Source organism: Globicephala melas, chromosome 17 (genome assembly GCF_963455315.2).
Source record: "Globicephala melas chromosome 17, mGloMel1.2, whole genome shotgun sequence".
Taxonomy (NCBI): Eukaryota; Metazoa; Chordata; class Mammalia; order Artiodactyla; family Delphinidae; genus Globicephala; species Globicephala melas.
Window position 1 is genome coordinate 69,830,353 of NC_083330.1, and position 20,035 is coordinate 69,850,387.

The 20,035-nt window shown below is 46.4% G+C and overlaps 1 long non-coding RNA gene and 1 pseudogene across 1 annotated transcript in view; both read left to right on the top strand.

The window, feature by feature from the left end:
• Positions 1-13,543, top strand: part of LOC132593710 (uncharacterized) — a 28,303-nt gene extending 14,760 nt beyond the window's left edge. The window contains exon 3 of the long non-coding RNA XR_009559493.1: positions 13,384-13,543. This is a non-coding gene — a long non-coding RNA (uncharacterized lncRNA). The remainder of the gene's footprint in view (positions 1-13,383) is intronic.
• Positions 13,544-18,765: 5,222 nt separating this feature from the next.
• On the top strand, positions 18,766-19,085 carry LOC115863389 (cytochrome b-c1 complex subunit 7 pseudogene; annotated as a pseudogene).
• The last annotated feature ends 950 nt before the right edge of the window (positions 19,086-20,035 follow it).

Consider the following 20,035-nt stretch of genomic DNA (forward strand, 5'->3'; position numbering starts at 1 on the left):
TGAGGAAAGATAAATCAGGGAACTGGGGACAAGGCATGTTGAAAGGTATTACTGTTTAAAATAGGATGGTTTGGGAAGGCCTCAGAGAAGAGGTGACATTAGGGAAAAGGCCAGATCTTACAGGGTCTTGTAGGCCCTTGTAAGGCCCTGGCTTGTTGAAAGAGAAGTGGTTTTGATCACTGAAATGGGGACATGCTTTCTCTGTTCTGGAAAACTGAGTAAGCTTTGGAAAGTCACATTGCCTCTGTAAGCTCCAGTTTCTTCATCTGAATAATAATGATTTTATGGGCTGAACTGTGTACCCCTCAAATTCATAGGTTGAAGCCCTAACCCCCAGAACCCCTGAATGTGACTGTATTCAGAGACAGATCTTTAAAGAGGGAATTAAGTTAAAGTATGGTCGTTAATGAGTGCCTTAATCCAATCGGACTGGTGTCCTTATGAGAAGAGGAGCTTAGGACACAGACACACACAGAGGGAAGACCATGTGAAGACACAGGGAAAGGATGGTCAACTCTAAGCCAAAGAGACTCAGATGAAACCACCCGTGGACACCTTGATCTCAGATTTCCGGGGGATTGTGAGGATATAAATTTCTGTGGTTTAAAACACCCAGCCTGTGGTACTTTGTTATGGCAGCCCTAGCAGACAAATACATTGATGTCTACCTCGCAGAGTCATGTGCTTTAAAAGAGGTAATGTGTGTAGAAGAACATTCACTCTTATTCTGTCCATAAAAATGTATTGAGTGCCTATAATGCCACAGACTGCAGCTAACACATAGAAACACAAACACATGTTGGTGAATATTATGATTATTGAAAAGAGATGGGTTGGCAGGTGAATTTTGTCATATCTTTTTTTTTTCAAAATGGCAACGACAGCATCTCATCCTTGCCCTGATACATTAGGGAGCATGCGGGTGATAGAGTTTCATGCATAATTACAGGTCTCTCTTCCCTCCGTTACCTCATAGCCTTACTTTTCAGTCAAGAGGCCATAAATCTCACTCAGCGTGAGGTCATCTGGCTGGGGTGAAGTCCCCAAAGATCTTACAGAAAACGTGACGCTAAATAATCAATGACAAAGTTGCCGCAAGGGCTCTATGATATAAGACCTTGTTCCTTCCAATTTCCAGTGTGAGTCACCCACTAGATTTCTCTACTCCAAGCTCGATGCAGGGGCCAGACAGAGCTCCAAGGAATCGGAGAAGGGATGTTTTGTGGTAGCACAACCTCAGGGTTGGAAGTTTCCCTGGAAATCCATCATCCATGTGGGCTATCTCACTCCAAGACAGATGCATTGACCCCCTCCGGAGAGAAACATGGCCACCTCTACTGATTGGTGGGGGGGAAACTCCTCTAGATTCCAGGACTGATGTGTCTTCCCTAGATGAGTCATCTGAATTCAGTCTTCTTCCAATTTAACCAGATCAAATTTAGTGCCTACTCAGCGTTGGACACAGTGCTGGAATTGGAGTGTAAAAATGAATTAGACAGTCTTTGCCCTTGAGGAGTTTGCTGTCTAGTGGTTAAGACACACACAAACAGTGATGATGCGCCCTGATAAGGGTTATTAGAGAGGCAGACCTAAAGTGCTGCAGGAAAACAGCTAAGGCAAAATAATTCTGTTTGGGTATGTGTGTTATGGGCTTGTGAGTTAAGGCTATAAATGTTTCCAAGACACCATTGATTGTCTCTAATTTAATGACAGCTTTGGGTATGCAATCAGCAGTACTGCAACATTAAATGGTCACATCGATGATCAGATGCATCACAGAAATGTTAACATTGGGAAAATAAGGCTGTTTGAACTCGCTTTCTGCTAAACCCGGGATCTCCTCCACCTGGGTGGAGACTCTGAAAGTCTGTCCTTAGCATAGGGGTGAGTGGGACTAGCTTAGGGAGCAAGTTCAGACCTTGGAGAGATCTGAGGCAGGAGGGCTTCACAGCCAGGCACTAGGCAATAGCCAGGGCTGGAGGTGTAAGAAGATGGAGGAAAGAATTATTCCATCACTCCTTCCAAGAAGAAAACAGTGCAGGATTGTAAGAATCCTGTTTGAACAAGATGCTTATGGGGGGAGATCTCCCCAAAGCTGCTCAGGCTGCTAACTTCCCTCCAAGGAGGCTGTGCCTGGGTCATTTGTGGGGACTCTGGTTTTGCGAAGCGGGACCTGGGTGTCAATAATAAGCTGTGATAACAGAGGACAGGCTGGGGTGGCCACCAGCAGGCTTTCTTGTGATCCTGCCCCTTTCCTTTAAATAAATGTCGAATAAATACCCATTTGAAGGGACATGAGACGGTTTGCCTGCCTGGGGTCCCACTGGTTTTCATCCATCTCTGGCTGAAAGGCAGCATTCGAAAGCAACAGCCGAAGCAGACTGCGTGGATGAAGTGTCAGCCCAAAGGCTGGGTGCGAGGTGGAAACTGGGGGGAGAGACTGTGAAATGCAGAGCAGAGTCAGTCACCAGAGCAGAGCAGTCTGGCTCAGAATGGAGGGGCGGGAGTGGGAGGGTGCCCTGGAGATGCTGTCCAGGCTCTGGAGCTCACTGCAGGGGTTACAGGGCACTGGTGACATCCCAGGGGTGAGAAGGAGCTGTTCAGGGTGCTGAGACTATTAGGCTACATCCATCTTCCAGTATTTTTCTTTTTTTTTTTCTCTTTTTTCTTTTTTTGCGGTACGCGGGCCTCTCACTGCTGCGGCCTCTCCCGTTGCGGAGCACAGGCTCCGGACGCGCAGGCCCAGCGACCATGGCTCACGGGCCCAGCCGCTCCGCGGCATGTGGGATCTTCCCGGACCGGGGCACGAACCCGCGTCCCCTGCATCGGCAGGCGGACTCTCAACCACTGTGTCACCAGGGAAGCCCCCAGTATTTTTCTTAAAATTTATAATTATTACTTTTTGGCTGCACTGCGTGGCTTGCGGAATCTTAGGGATGGAACTCGTGCCCCCTGCAGTGGAAGCCCAGAGTCCTAACCAGTGGACGACTGCCAGATAAGTCCCTTTGTGACTTCATTTTTTAAATCTTTATTTATTTATTTAATTTATTTTTTATTTTTTTCCTCTGTGGCTTCTTAATTACCAACTGGTGGATCATCTATTTTTCTACCACCAGCTACCTCTCTAAGTCACTGCCTTTACGAGGGGTGTGTGTGTGTGTGTGTGTGTGTGTGTGTGTGTGTTTGAGGGTGGAGGAATTGCGGATAAGGGGTAGAGAAGGGAGCAAAACACGGACCAGAAAGATCACCCTGGTTCACAGCATCCTGGAGGCGACCCTGAGTGGTCCTGGGGCTCTTGGGTTATGGACAGTAGTTGACCGTTGTGGCCAAGAACACAGCAGTGTGGATCCCATGGGCCTCTGTTTGAATCTTCACTGTGGCACTGACCCTATATGATGTGGACAAGTTACTTAATCCCTCTGAAGTTTCAGTCTCCTTGTCTGTAATATCTGTCTTGCAGGACTGTTCAAAAAATTAAATGAGACTGAGCATTGTAGGGGGTATAGCACTGTGCATGGCACATAGCACAGCCTTAGTGAATAGTAGCTATCATTTACTTATATCAATATATTCATATTATGACTCAGTTTTGGTCTTTGGGCTCAAGCCAAATCCTAAAATAACTGTACTGAGCAGTTGATGGGCCAAAAGCCTTGATCACGTATTTCCAAGCAAGATAATCTCTTCATTGAAACCTAAGGTAAAACACAAAGGCCCGGTAATGTTTTCCGCTGAAAGATTTTGAGTAATTTACTTGACTTCTCTGAGTTCAGTTTCCTATCTAACAAATGTGGATGGAGACTCTCAGCACTGGGAACTCTGCCTAAAACAGAATAAACCCACATCCCAGAGGGTTGGGAATGTATACTGTGACCCACTTCCCAGGAGAAGGGAAAGTTTGATGAGTGCACCTTATCACGTAGGATTTCCACCTGTTTCTCCTGTCAAGGTCTGTTCCCTGGTGCCTATAACTGGTTTATAGCAGGTACTCTCTAACATGTGTTGAATGGATAAATAAGTAGATCCGTTCATGTGTCCACGTCTTCATCCAATCAATAAACACATGTGGCCCAGACAAGATTTCCTAGCATGTTGTTGCTCCCTGGCACCTTGCATGGCCCCCAGATGCCTGCTCCTGTTGGAGAGAATGACCCCAACAGGAGAAATGACTTATTTCTCCTCCTTTCAAAGGAGGATTTTCCAGCTTGTCTCCTAGACTCGGGGAAGGGTATAAAAATAGGAGACTGGTAGAGAGAGGCAGAATACCAAAGATACAGAGACAAGGGGAAGGAAAACAAAAAGCAGGCAGAAAAAGCTAAGCTGCCCTGTGTCATAAAGAATAAGGAGAGAAAAACGGGGCAGGGAGAAGGGAGGGGATGCAAGGAGGGAGAGCCAGCCGCACAGGCTGGTGTGAGAGAGTGTGCTTGCGTGGGTGAGGTGGGGGAAGGGAATGAGGGGTTGGCAGTCAAAGGCTCCAGACCAGTTCCAGAGTATGAGAGGATAGGGGTAGGGGTGGGGTGGAGTGAGAAGAAAGGAGTTTGGGAAGCATCTTTACAGATTATATATGACATCCCCTTTCATGTCCTTGAAGATACTTGGGCAAAGAATGAGACTTCCTTTTCATTATGTTTGTTGCTGGACTGTGGTTCTTTCCATTCAGTTGCACCCAGAAACCAGCCACCTGGGCCTTGGGATTTATTTGCCTTATACAAATAATGAACATTCACCATGTGCCAGGAACTGGGTGAGGAATATGGGATACAGAAATAAATGATAAAACGGTCATGCTGTGGAGGAGCTCATGACCTAGAGGAAGCACCAGGTTTATACACACACACACACACACACACACACACACACACACAGAGGCACTGAGGCTTAAATGCTATGGTGGAGAGTTGTACAAAGTGCTGTGGGGGAAATCAAGGAAGGCTTCACAGAGGAGGTGCTGGGCCTTGAAGGAGAAGTTTACCACAGAGACATGGGGTCCAAGTCACATGCGTAGTTCACAACCTAAAAATAAATATGTGTATGTGCATATAAATGTTAATATTCATATATACCATAGGAGCACAGAGGGGGAGGGCTGAATCTGTTTCTGAAAGTCAGGGAGAACTCATAAGGGTGATAAGCTTTAATCTGGGTTTTGAAAGATGTATAGGCGTTTGCCAGGTAAAGACTGTGAGAAAAGGCAGCAGAATTTAGGCAGAAAGCCCCAGTCCCTTGGTCCCGTGGACGGGCTATGTGGCGCTCCTGAAGTTTATCCTGGTCTGGCCGTGCCTAAGAGGTTGGTTCTCTGGTATTTCAAGGGTGGATGTGAACAGCCCAGAGTTTATTTGTCACAATGAGCGGCGGTCTGTGATGACTACACCCAATTCCTTTGTGGTAATGAACAATGTCAAGTAATGAAGTTACCTTTCCAAGATAGTAATACTACCTGAGTTTGGCTCTGCACACCCACCCAGATAAAGGACCGATTGTCTTTCAAAGAATGAAGACCCTGATGTTTAGGGGAACTGCAGGTCTGAAACCCCAAAGCCTCTTCCAGGTGCTGGGGGTTTGGGAGCTGTGATAAGGAGCTATAGCTTTGGCCCAGACCTTGCGCCAGCACTTCTTATAAGAAGAATTGCCTAATACGTTTTCGTGTTTCTCTGGCTTCAGATGCCTATCTCCTGATTGTTCAGACAACTGTCATTATCAGAGTCTAGAGGAGCCAGAGGTGGCCAGGCTGGGGAGGCCAAGGGAGGCCTCTTAGGTGAGGTGTGATTTGAACTGGGCACCGGGGAATTGGGAGCATTTGGATTCATGGACTGGGGAGGGGCGAGGGACTTTACTCGGCCGTGCTTTGGTCCACTGTAAAATGGGCATCATCATAGTATTTTATGGAGCTTGTCTAAGGATTTAATGAGATAATATGCTGCTACTCTATGCCATTAGGTAGGCAATGCTAGTCCCATTTTATAGTTGAGCAGACTGAGGCCTGGCGCATAGTAGGTACTCAGTAAATAGTGGTAAGTCATGGTTGTCGTCGTCGTCGTCGTCATCATCCCAGGCATGTGGGCTGGTAAGATAAAAAGCATGGATGGAGGAGGTTTCTGACTATCTTGTCTGCTGCTATTTCCTCAAACCCCAGAACAGCGCCTGCACACAAAAGGTCCTCAGTATAAATTTGCTCCATTAATGAAGTCCTAGCTCCTCCAGTTATCACTTCTGTGACTTTGGACAAGCTATTTAGCCTCTCCGTGTCTCAGTTTCCTCATCTGTAAAATGGGGGTAATAATGGTTCCCACCTCACTGAATGGTTGACAATAATGGATAGCATCTGACTCAATAAAGGCTCCCTGTTTTTGTTATGTCTCGCAGTGGCAGGAAGTGTCTGATTCGAAACATTTCCACCTGCTATGTTACATGTTTATGGACCTGGAGGATATTTTTCTATCCATATGTTAGAACCCCCACCCCCCGAAGACCATGGCCTGAGAGTTGTCATGTTGACCTCTTAACAGGAAGAGGGGGATGGGGGCTTGGAAAGGCTGGTGGTCAGGGTAGAACACGGGCACTGTGTGTAATGGTTAGGGACACTGGTTTTGGATGCTGTGAATGCAGGCTGTGCTGACTGCTGTGTGACCTTGGGCGAGTTACTTGACTTCTCTGAGCCTCAATTCCACAGTTGCAAAATGGGGATTGCTAAAACATCCACTCTGTGGCCCTGGCACAGAGTACTCATGAAATAGTAGTGAAAAAATGTCTGGGTGGAGGCAGCAAAGGACAGGCCCTGGGCTGAACTTACTTTTAAGTAATATCTTTCCCTCTGCAAGGTCCCCAAGGGCCAGCAGTCACTGACAAAGGTGATTTAATTATACTGTTGGCAGGGGAAGATGGTAGTGACCTGCAGTCATCATTACACTGAACTCTTGCAGACGGAGGTAAGAGGTTTGGGGAAGAGACACCTTTAACATGCCTGCTTAACCTCCCAAGTCACTTTCCAACTGGATTTGTTTTCTGCCAAGACTTTTTTTTTATCTGCACCTCCATGGAAAATGGCTGACAAGCTCTCCCAACAAGAAACAAATTATCTTGCTTGCAAACCACCCAGGGATATGTTCAGGCACTAAATGTGTGACAAGAATCCTGTTGGCTTTGGCAGAGAAGGCCCTGATTGGGGACAGGTGGGGTGCAATTACAAAGCATCTGACTCTAGCAATTCAGTTCAGCCAGCATTCACTTGGCATCTCTGCAATGTGCTAAGCGCTGGGGATATAGAGACTGACTACGACATGGTCCCTGTCCTCAAGGAGCTCACAGTCTATTGTGTGTGGGGGGAGGTACAGACATACTTCAAAGCCCTGAAGAACACAACACACACAAGGACACTGGAGCAGGGATCCCTTGAGTGACCAGGGAGGCCGAGGAGACAGGGGTTCTTCCTCTGGTTGGGAAGGAACATTCCACCCTTTTCCCAGAGTCTTCAGAGCGCCCCAGACCTCCAGCTTCACCTCTTGATCAGTGCATTTCTCCCTTTCTCTGAACTTTCAGACCTTATCCTCACTCCAGCTTATCTCCAAGAAATGCCAACCACGCCTTAGAATGATGACTTACTTTTTGGGTCTTTAAAGATACAGGCTCATTCATTCAGTGGACATTTATTAGGCAGGCACATGGTGCATGGACCCAGAGTGGGAGAGGCCCGAGAGGACAGAGAGATGTAGAGGAGGATATTGCACGAATCCAAGGGGAACTGATGGGGACCTGAACGAAGAAGACGGTGCTGCCGATGGAGACGAGGAAGGATTCAAGAGATATGGGGTGGGGGCGGGCGGGGAGGGCTCCATAGGACCTGGTGCGGACGAGTGCAGAGTGATGGAGAAGTTGGGGTCTAGACTGTGCTCATGGGCTATCTGTGGTTGGCGTTCCATGCTGTTTGGTCCATGAGAATGGTTTCCCAGTGGATGCGCAGGGTTTCTACAGGGCCGCCTGGGTTCTATCAATAAAATATGCCTTTAAAGAGCTTTAGGGGCTGGTTTTCGCTGGTCACTAATATGGGATTAAATAACCTTAAAACACAAAGTGAGAAGGATAGTAACTTTTCCCCTCTTGCATTCCTTCTTGTAACAAGGTGGAGACAGTTTCAATTTGGGGTTGGTCATTATAACACCTTTCTGATTCTTCCTAATCTTCCTCTTGAATAAAGAGTAAGGAGAATATCAGGCCATGATATTGCCCTAAGGAGGCAAAAATGATATTTAGCTGGAATTCAATAACAATGTTTTGTTTTCACTGTTGTCCTTTTTTGGGTTACTTTTTATTTACGGCAAATGCTTTGCATTTTGGACATCAAGCTCTCTTTGTCAATACATTTATTTAAATTTTAAAAGTCAGTCAACCTAAAAGAAAAACATGAAGCGGATATGGCCAAAATTGTGCAGGTGTTAATTGACTCAAAGGTTGAAGAAACACACACCCAGTCCCTCCTCCTCTGTGGCTCTGGTAGAGGGTGACTGGGGTGATGGTTCCTAAGGGATGAGAATGGAACATAGTATTAGCAATAGCAACACCAGGTACCAAAGGCAGATCATCCCAGCCTTACCTCAAGGGATTAGATGAACAATTATTCCTGGTGTACTCGGCCTAATTTAGAAATGATCATTTTGTTTTTCACTCAAATAAGCTAACGTTTCCTCATCCTCTGACTTATTTGGAAGGCGTAACAAAGTCACATCAATTTACAAATAAAGGAGAGAAAGAGGGCAGGAAGAGGCAGAGAGGAACTGGCATGATTTATCGGGACGTGGGGATTCGCTGTGCTTGTGTAATATTTTTCTTGTAAGCAATGCCGCACATCACACCATATGTTTGCAGCCTCTCAGTGACTGTCAGTTTGTTACTGAGGACATGAGTAGAAATAACTGAGACTGGGTAAGTGACTTATAATCAATAATAGCAACAGGCAGCGTGGGTCAGGCACTGTCTGAGCACTACATAGCACGTGAAGATCTCATCCCAGAAGCACCCCTATGAGATGGGGACCTATCATTATCATCATCTCTAATTTAGGGAGGAGGAAATGACTTCCTGTAACTTAGTCAAGGTCATACTTCTAGCGCGTCAAGATCCAGGATTTGAACCCAGGCAGTCTGGAGAAAGAGTCCATGCACTGAATGATTCTGCTACCCCGGGGCTGCAGCTGAGACTTCGACCCGTGTCCTATATCCTGTGTTCCACCGATATTTACGGAGTATCTCGTGTGCCTGGCACTGTGCTCGGCACCATGCTCGGCATGAGGGCTACAGAGATAACTAAGATTCAGTACCTGCCTCTGGGGGAGGGGGACAGACACAGACAACTTGATGTGACAATTGCCATGATGAAGGCAAGAACAAGACCTAGTGAAGCCACAAAGGAAGGACTGATCACTTAGGGAAGGTCTTGCTGAGCAGGGGTGGTTGGAGTTGACCTTAAGCGTGAAGTCACTCAGTGGGTGGATGAGGGAAGTAGTGGTGGTGTGTGGAGGGGATCCCCAGGCAGGAGAAGCCTCGAGTATAGACGGCTGAAAAGCAAGATGAAAGTTTGGGAAACTATAATAAGGTCTGGCAGGAGTGTGTCTGTGAGGGTCAGGGAACTGGGACTTCGGTGCAGGTGCCAGCAGGAGTTTCGTTTGCAGCGTCTGGTAAAACACAAACATTCCCCAAACCCATCCACTGCTAGGTAACAACTGGTGAGATCTCTGTATTGCAGGAAAACATAATAGAACACGCCAGAAAAACGCAGACCAGCTAAGACAGCCTCAAGTCTGGTGGTGCAAACCTGCAAGACAAGAAACAAAGTCACAGCCCTTAAAGCCCCTTAAACTCAAGTTCCCATCAGCCCTGAAAACAGCACCTCTCTGCATTGCTTCCTTACAGAGACCCTGTGACACGTGTCATATTTCCATTCCCCTAATAAGATTGCTGCATTTCATTTTCACCTTCTCTGCATTAATCACTCTCCTTTGAAGAGAGTTGGTGCAGAACAGCCCAGCAGCAGCCATCCAATTACGCTGAATGTGGGGAGAAAATTATCATCAGAACAACCTGTCAGCACAGCGCCGTGTTTACTCAATTCTCTCGGCCCAGCAATATTCATCTTTGGGGCTCGTATGCGCATACGTTCATGGTCATTTAGGACAGAGTGACGAGCACGGTGCTTGGCATGCAAGGACACGGAATTCCAAGTTAGTCTTAGGCAGGCATCTGTGACGACAGTCAACACCGCTCACTCAGCGTGTATGGGGCGTTGATGGAGCGCCGGCAATACACGAGGCACTTTGCTAAGGCCTGGGAGGAGACAGGAGATACAGAGATAAATTAGGTATGGAGCTGGATCAAGAAGCCCAAGGTCTGGAAGGGGAGAGAGAAACCATAAATAATTGCAGCACAGGCAGATGGTACCCAGGACCGTAAGAGAGGCAGAGAAGGTGGCTTTGCTATTCAGAGGAGGAAGATTATTTCCAGCTCAGGGAATCAGTGAAGGCTTTGTAGAGGATTCCAGCTAACCGGAGTCTCTCAGTCATTTATTCAGCAAACATGTGCTTGCTCTGGGGACATGAATTCTGCCAGGTGTCAGAGACACACAGGTCAACACTGAATAAAGCAAAAAAGGCTGCCCTGGTGGATTATGTTCTAGTAGTGGGTGGAGGGGGGCAGGGGGAGATAAAAATACAAATTAACCAGTAGCGAATAGGAAACTTTGAATAAAATAAGTGCTACAAAGAAAATCAAACAGATTGATACACTTGACCATGCCTAGGGCAGATGGGGTCACTTTAAATTGTGTGATCAGGACAGGCCTGAAGGTTAAGAAAAAGTCAACCTTGTATGGATTTGGAGGAGCAGGGTTTGTGACAGAGGGAACTGTAAGTGCAAAGGGCCTGAGGCAGGAATGGGTGTTCGGTGTGTGGCTGGAAGGCAGGGAAGGCAGCAGGAAAGGAGAAGAGGTTGGAGAGGCAAGCCCATTATGGGCAGGAGTTTAGAATTTACTGCAAGTGCAACAGGAAACTGGGGGAGGGCTTAGCCGGGGGATGGGTGGGTTAGTTTTGTGAAGATGAGAGGAGTCTCCTTACAGGCAGGCGGACGAGCATGATCACGTTTGGAACCTGTGAAGAGGCCATTTTAGAGAAACACTGGGGGTCACACCAGAGTCAGATCAAGGAGACCCTTGAATGACTGCGGTTTGGCCTTTGGCCCTGAGAAACATAACCGTAAAGGAATCCATTCTTTAGATTCTGCAGATCCTGTCTCTGATGCAAACAGCCATCTGTGAGTTATTTCATCTCCGTAAGCATGTCTTCTGCAGAAACGCTCAGCATCCCCAGAGCTTTTAGTTTCCCCCAAACCAATGAGAGATTCAGTGGAATCTGAATCTTATACTGGCAGCCTTGAGACCACGGGAGAGAGTGAGCCATGGGCACGTACTTCCTGCTTCCCTCACAATCACCACACACACACACACACACACACACTCACACAAGCATAGTAAAAAAAAAAGCACATGTCTGTGAGTATACTTAAAACCATTAACTTTTACACTTGAAGACGTGTTTGCATGGCATGTTAATTACGTCTCAAACTGTTTAAAAGAACTGGGATTCTCGTGGCACTATAATGTGGTGATTAAGGGCATAAGCTTTGGAGCTAGATGGATCTGGGTTCAGATTCCAGCTCTGGAGATGAAAATATTCTAAAATTAATTATGGTAATGGTTGCACACCTCTGGGTATATTAAAAACCATTAAATCATACATTTTAAATGGGCAAATTCTATGGTGTCTGAATTGTATCTCAATAAATCTGTTATCAGAAATGTCAGCTCTGATTGTTCTAACTTGTGACCTCGCTAAATCTTTCTGCATCTTGGTTTTGCCTTCTCTAAAATGGGGGAACTAATACCTCACAGAACTGCTGTAAGAGTTAAAGTGGATGATTCATGTAAAGATTTCAGCAGCGCGTCTGACATGTAGTTAATGATGTTATTTTAATACTAACTATAAGGCTTACTTTCTGGTACCAACTCTGCTGCTTGCTAGCTTTTGAGATTTGGGGAAGTTTCCTAATATTCTCTGGGTCTTAATTTCCCCACTTTTAAAATGAGATAACATTATGTTCCCCATGTATGTATTGCAGGGCTGCTGTTTAGGCTCAGATAACAAGATCGATGTTCAAACCCTTCCTAAACTGAAATATGGAAGTAGTGCTCTGAGAGGCTCTGTTAGTGTTTAAGAAAACAGACTCTGCAGTGAGTTCCCAGATTCGAGTTCTAGATATCCTGCTTACAAGCTGTGACATCTTGTGCAAATTCTTAAACATCTTTGTGCCTCAGTTTCCTTATCTGTAAATAGGGGTCATACTTGTGCCTACCTTAGGGGATTATTGTGCTGATTCCATGGGTTAAAATGTGCAAAGCACTAAGAGCATTAATTAGAACAAAATAAGTGGTAAATGAATGTTGGCTATTATTATTACAAGAAACAGGCAAATTTTGATGGTGACAGCAGAGAGGAAAAGTCTCACTTTTTCATGAGGCACAGCAGGAACCTGCTAGCATTGTGGACAGAACACAGGAAGAGGCAATATTGCACTAGCCACTGCGAAGTGAAACTATTTGTTCAATTCAGGACAACCATGTAGGCTGTATTGCAGGATCCTTCTGTCGACAGAAAGAAATGCACAAGCTAAAAGTTGAGAATTATGTTTCATTCAGTGGACTTGATGAGGACTTAAGCCTGGGATACAACCTCGTATCCCTCTGAGAAAAGGGAGGAGCCAGGATAGATAGGAGTTTTTGCAACAAAAACTAGGTGGTCAGAACATCAAAAGATTACTGTTAATTAAAGAAAACCAGGCATCTCCAGTTAATGAATTTAGTGCTTTCTATGTATGGGAAAATGAAAGAATTCTGGGGTCACTGAAATCATTCCTTTGATGTGCACCTTAACTACCTAGGGCCAGCATCCTGTTCTTTCCCATCCCGAGTCCCCTCAGGGTGTACCGTTGGTGGCCGCAGTGGCTGATGATTTCATGGCTGCAACATCCTTTGTTTACCGATATGACGCTTCTTGGTCCACACTTCCCAGGGGCATAATTTATCCAGAGGCTTGCGCTCGCTGAGTGCCCAGTGGGGCACTAAATCCACTGCACTTCCGTTCTGTGCTCATGGGGATGGGAACCCCAAGTGAGTGGATCCTCAGACAGAGCTAACAGAACTACAGAGAAGGCAAGAGGCATGTGCCCTGGGCTGGAGGGAACTGGAATTGGAAAATGTCTCCAAGTGTTAGGGGAACCATTGTCTGAACCTGGCCGCCCTGCCCAGGCACCATAGTAGCCACTTGCATGAGTTATCTTACAACAGGAGGTCCTGGTAAGGAACGAGGAACTAACAAGCTACCACCAACCGGAAGAATTCGGGAAAGGTCAAAAGGAGAGAGGAGACACCAGTCCACATGGCCTGCCAACCTCCCAGAATCCTCCTCGCTGGAATCCATCTTGGCTGAGTGATGCACGTGCCACCAGGAAGGACCCTGAGTCAGTGATTGGCCAGAGACAACCCAGAAACTGACCCCATTCCCATAAAACCCGAGACTGTGAGCCACGTGGCAGAGCCGTCCTCCTGGGTTCCCTCACCCTCCTGCTCTCCACCCGGGTGCCCCTTCCCAATAAAGTCTCTTGCTCTGTCAGCACGTGTGTCTCCTCGGACAATTCATTTCCGAGTGTTAGACAAGAGCTCACTCTTGGGCCCTGGAAGGGGTCCGCCTTCCTGCAACACAAGGAAAAGATGTCCAGAATGTGGGGGTCACTTCTCTGCAGTTATTTTTGTCTGCAGAGTATTAGCTCCTCGAACCCTGTTTACTTTGGTCGCCCTGCACTTCAGTTTTCTGTCTCCCAAGTGCCGTGACACTGGTGAAAACTCAACAGCTGCATTCTACTTTGTCTGTCAGCTCCACAGGGCTTAAAAATTGGCAGATGCTTGCAGTTAGTCTTCGACAAAGGAGGCCAGAATATACAATGGGGAAAAGACAGTCTCTTAAGCAAATGGTGCTGGGAAAGTTGAACAGCCACATGTAAATAGATGAAGCTAGAATGTACCCTCACAGCATACACAAAAATAAACTCAAAATGGCTTAAAGACTTAAATATAAAACATGACACCATAAAACTCTTAGAAGAGAATATAGGCAAAACATTCTCTGACATAAATTGTACCAATGTTTGCTTAGGTCAGACTCCCAAGGCAACAGAAATAAAAGCAAAAATAAACAAATGGGACCTCATCAAACTTATAAGCTTTTGCACAGCAAAGGAAATCATAAACAAAACAAAAAGACAACCTACAGTCTGGGAGAAAATATTTGCAAATGATGTGACTGACAAGGGCTTAATTTCCAAAATATACAAACAGCCCCTACAATTCAATAACAAAAAAACAAACAACCCAATTGAAAAATGGGCAGAAGAACTAAATAGACATTTCTCCAAAGAAGACATACAGATGGCCAATAGGCACATGAAAATATGCTCATCATCACTAATCATTAGAGAAATGCAGATCAAAAAAACAATGAGGTATCACCTCACACTGGTCAGAATGGCCATAATTAAAAAGTCTACAAACAATAAATGCTGGAGAGGGTGTGGAGAAAAGGGAACCCTCGTGCACTGTTGGTGGGAATGTAAATTGGTGCAGCCACTATGGGAAACAGTATGGAGGTTCCTCAAAAAACTAAAAATAGAGTTTCCATATGATCCAGCAATCCCATTCCTGGGCATATACCCAGACAAAACTATAATTTGAAAAGATACATGCAACCCCTATGTTCATAGCAGCACTATTTACAATAGCCAAGACGCGGAAACAACCTAAATGTCCATCGACAGATAAATGTATAAGGAAGATGTGGTATATATATGTGTGTGTGTGTGTGTGTGTGTGTGTGTGTGTGTGTGTGTGTGTGTGTGTGTATGTATATAAAATGGAATATTAGCCATAAAAATGAATGAAACAATGCCATTTGCAGTAACAGCGATAGACCTAGAGATTATCATATTAAGCGAAGTAAGAAAAAGTCAAATACCATATGATATCACTTATGTGTAGAATCTAAAATATGACACAAATGAACATATCTATGAAATACTTATAGACTCACAGACATAAAGAACAGACTTGTGGTTGCCAAGGGGGGTGGGGGGGAGGGATGGAGTGGGAGTTTGGGATTAGCAGTTGCAAACTATTATATATAGTATGGGTACACAACAAGGTCCTACTGTATAGCACAGGGAACTATATTCAATATCCTGTGATAAACCATAATGGAAACGAATATGAAAAAGAATGTGTATGTATAACTGAGTCACTTTACAGCAGAAATTAAGCACAACATTGTAAGTCACCTATACTTCAATTAAAAAAAATAAAATTGGCAGATGCTCAACGAGACAGGAAGGAAGGGGGTAGGGCACAGCCATTAAGAGAATGACACAACCATTAAGAAGAACAGGATACCACAAAAACCGGTTAGAACCTACTCGGCCCAAGGCGGTGGAAACTTTGACTTCCAGCGGACCTTGAGCCTCATTATACGTTCGTTGTAATACATTAGCGTATGCTAAATGACACACCCACAGGCGCCATGACAGTTCTGAGGCCGACCATGAAAAGCCAAAAAGTGGGCCGTGGCCCAGTTCCTAGAAATCTCTGGCCCTTCCCCAAAATAGTTGGAGTGGAGTCCCCACTCCTTAGCCTATGAAATTACCCAGCCCATAAAAACTAACCACCCCCATCCCTCAGCTGCTCTTGCCTTTGGAGATGGTCCACATTCTCTCCATGGAATATGTATCTCCCAGGGCCACACTCGCTTTCCAAAGAGAAGACCCCATGCCCTGAGGCCGCCTCTCACCTTCTGAGATGGTCCACACTCTGTCTGTGGAGTACGTATCTCTCTAAATAAACCTGTTTTCGCTTTACTCTGGCTTGCTATTGAATTCTTTCCTGCGTGGAGCCAGGGATCCTCACTTGGTGACCCGTCCCAGGGACTGACTCGAGACCTGGGACATGACCGTCCTCTCACCACATTTTTCCTGCAACACAAGGGAAAGGGCAATCTAGAACATCAGGCTAACTGCAGGGTGTTCCCCTCTCTCTAGCATCTTGACCTCTCAAATCCTGGGTACCTCTGGCCATGTAATTCAGAGCACTCCTTGGATAAGCAGCATTTTCATCATCTGTGAACTTGTTAGAAAAGCAAATTCATGCACCTGAACTTGACCCAGTGAGTCAGAATCTCTGGGGATGAAGCCCAGGAAACTGATTTAACAATCTCTCTTACATACATCAAAGGTGGAGAACCCTTGTCCAATGCTTTCAAATGATTTTTTTTGTAGTTTAATTCAGATTTTAAAGCTATTCTCTGAAGGAGGGTTGGTGTGTTACAAAATACCAAAGTTAGAGATGGAAGTCTGCAAGATATTATACTTTTCAAGCATGATCTCTGTTAATTCTCAAGAATTAGGGTAATTTTGGCTCACTTTTGTATCTCTAGCACCTGGCATAATCTTAGCCCTTAAGTAAGCCCTGAGGAAACATTCATTGAACACATAAAACTCTATGATGTAGTTTTTATTATCCCCATTTTACAGATGAGAAAATAGAGACTCAGATGAGTAAATGACTTTCCCAACATCATCCAGGTAGTATGTGGCAGAACTGGTATTTGAAGCAAAGAATTCATGCCTGTGCTACCCTGATGGGAACACGGTGGCCCTGGGCATCTGAGGGGGCCACACTTAGGGTGGGTCCAGCAATACAGGAAGGAGAAGCAGGAAGGGCATCCAACCAGATGATCCTGCTGATATGGGCTCTCCTAAGTTGGGCACTGCTTCTGAGGCTGGAGCATTGGAAATGATGTCACAAGTGTGAGTCCCGCCTCGTCCAGGTGGATGTGTGGGACTAGCAGTCTGAGCTCTGCTAAGAGAAGAGACAATCTGTTCCAGGTCTTCCTTGTGAGGTTTTGTCCTCTGGTGCTTGAGGGTTTGGCTCCAAGATCAATGATTGTGGAAAATTCCTCTTATATCCAAAGAGCAAGCAGGTACCTGCAGGAGCGGAGGGATGGGCAGCCAATCAGAAGAAAGCTGCCAGGGCGCAGGCAGAGCTGCACTTGGGTTGGACTGGCTCCCCAGGGCGTCACCTCTAAGGGGCCACCTGGCCTGGTTTCCTTTCCCCAGAATAGCCCAGAGGCCTGTGGGATGGGAAATCCTTTTGGTTTCAGTGGATGCAGGAAAGTGCGTCACTGCAATGTGGGCTCCCGGGGGAGGGGAGGAACCTTTTCCTGAAGGAAGGACTTTTCAGTACCCTCCTGCTCTGTCCCTTGTCTCCATGGAAATGGCAAAGAGGCCCAAACAAGAAGTTGGCTTCCTTGGGGAAGGGAGGGCCGACCCATGGGTGAGCTTCCCACCATCAGAGTCTCCGGCTATGAACTACGGGATCTCCACAAGGTGCCGTGGGATCCCATCTGGGTGAGGGCAGTGACTAGGAAAGTGGGCTGGGATCCCACTGAACCCAAAGCAAGCTAATAGCGATGGTCTAAGAACAAGATTCAGAATGTCCGGGTTGGAAGAGGCTTCAGAGATCATCTGGGACCCAGGAGTGATGTGACTTGCCCAAGGTCACACAGTAAGTCCTATAGGTGAGGACTAAAATCCCATCCTTCCTACTCCAGAAGGAAGCTTTCTTCAGTTATAGTAACCACACAAATTAAATTGTACAGTTTTTGAACGTTTACCACGTGTAGGACACGGTGCTGATTCCCTCCCATACATCACCTCAGTGAGTTCTCACAAGGTTGAAAGGCGCGTGCAACTGCCAGGGAATGAGTCTTAGAGCCTGAGTGTGCCGGTCAAGGTCACGTAGTTGCTAAGCAGCCGGGCTGGTAGGTAAACCTAGGGCATCTGACAGTAGACCCTGGACCCATAACCGCTATTCTTTTCCTTCACAGTTCTGGGTCTTCTACTCCTCCTGGGCTCCCACTCACTGGCCCTCCCCTCTGTGCCCAGGGTGGCTCCCAATCTATGTGCCAAGTATCTGTCAGCTTTTGATGTTTAAGTGCACATCGGGTGCTGTTTTGTTGTAGGACACGACAGCAAGGGAGAAGCCTTAGGCCTTTTTCGAGATAGCTGTCTAGGTTAATAAAATAATTATTCTGTGATTGCCAAAGTAACATCAGTGCTCTTCACAGAAGGCTGAGAAACTATGAATAAGTAAAAAGGAGGCAGAAGAAAAAAGAACTCACGTTTCCTGGCTGTTTCTTCTGGAAATTGTCCACTTACCCATTGATGATCTTAATGATTTTGCCTCATCAATTTGCTCTAGGACCACGTTCTTTACACTCACAGCTGTGGTCGACATCTTTTTTTCCCCTCCCAATTTGTTGTTTGTCAGTGTATTTTGGTTTTTGTTTGTTTGTTTGTTTTTTTGCGGTACGCGGGCCTCTCACTGTTGCGGCCTCTCCCGTTGCGGAGCACAGGCTCCGGACGCGCAGGCTCAGCGGCCATGGCTCACGGGCCCAGCCGCTCCGCGGCATGTGGGATCTTCCCTGACCAGGGCACGAACCCGTGTCCGCTGCATCGGCAGGCGGACTCTCAACCACTGCGCAACCAGGGAAACCCTGTCAGTGTATTTTGAAAAATGTTTTTGGCTCTAGGACTTACCCAGCAGGGAATGCTTCTGTCTTGGGTCAAAATGGCAAACAGCCCTGCCATTGTAGCATCAAGCAAGTGGCTGGAGGGGATTTGACGCTTCTGGGTTCAATAAACTGGGCTTAATGCAAGATGATACAGTATATAAGAATGACGGCGCAAAAGAGGCCATAAGAAGGCTTCCTGAGAACCTTTATAATGACACAGTGTTTCGCATTAAGAGAGCGCTGGACCTGACCATAAGGCAGCTGGTCTTGCCTAAAGAGCAGTGGACAAAATATGAGGAGGATAAATTCTACCTTGAACCACATCTGAAAGAGGTTATTTGGGAGAGAAAAGAGAGAAGAATGGGCAAAGGAATAATCATGTAGCCTAGATCTGTGGATGCAGCTGCCCTAAAGTAATTTTCTGAAGTTGGTTAAAGCTGAAATGTACAATGTACAACTATCTGGGCTGTAAATGTATTGCTTTAAATAAATATCTATTATAATTATTGTTGGAAAAGAAAAGACAAATGTTTCTGGAAGTTGGAAGTGGCTGCCTAGATTGTAGTGGATGATCTTTTGCCCTGCAGAGACCCACTTGCCGCCCAACTGGCAGTGACAGGCAGACAGACATTGACCTTGGCCATAGCAAGTTTTCCCTCATGGCTGTCGAGGCTCTTCTTGACCAGCATGACCTGGAAAGAGCAGTTCTGCCCTCGGAGGTCCCAGTGAGCCAGTCGGCAATGCCATTGCCATTTATCATCCTTCCCTGGGAAGGGCAGGGTTCTGCTTGGGAGCTGAGAGCCAGGACTACAGAGCCTGGAGATTCACCCTGGTCCTCAGAGCCTGTTGTGTAAGCCCGGGATGGAGTTGAAAGGAAACGGTCCCGCAGCATCTCTCTCCATGCACGTAACTCTATTCAGGTTCCATTGGCTGGAGAGCTGAAGTCATCATCTCAAGGACAATGTGTGTGGCGGGAGGGCCACCGGCTGCCTAAATTCCTCAGGGTTGCCTTGCTGCTTTCGCGTCCACCCTAGGAAGTAGGCAGAGCAGGTGAGTAGGAGTCTACCTTACAGATGAGAAAACTGAGGCTCAGGTGGACAGCACCGGCTCTGGGACTAGAATCTGAGCTCCAGTGAGCTTTCATGATGAGGGGTGAGATGCTGGGTGTGGGGAGCCACGGTGTGGGGAGGGGGCTGCCTGAGACTTTGGAAGAGGAGGAGAGAGGAGACAGAGGCGTCTCTGTGGGTCCCCAGGCTGGAGACACGGACTCCACCTACTTCGCTCATTTTCTGCATCAGTTCTGTTCTCCCTCTGTTCCCTAGGGCC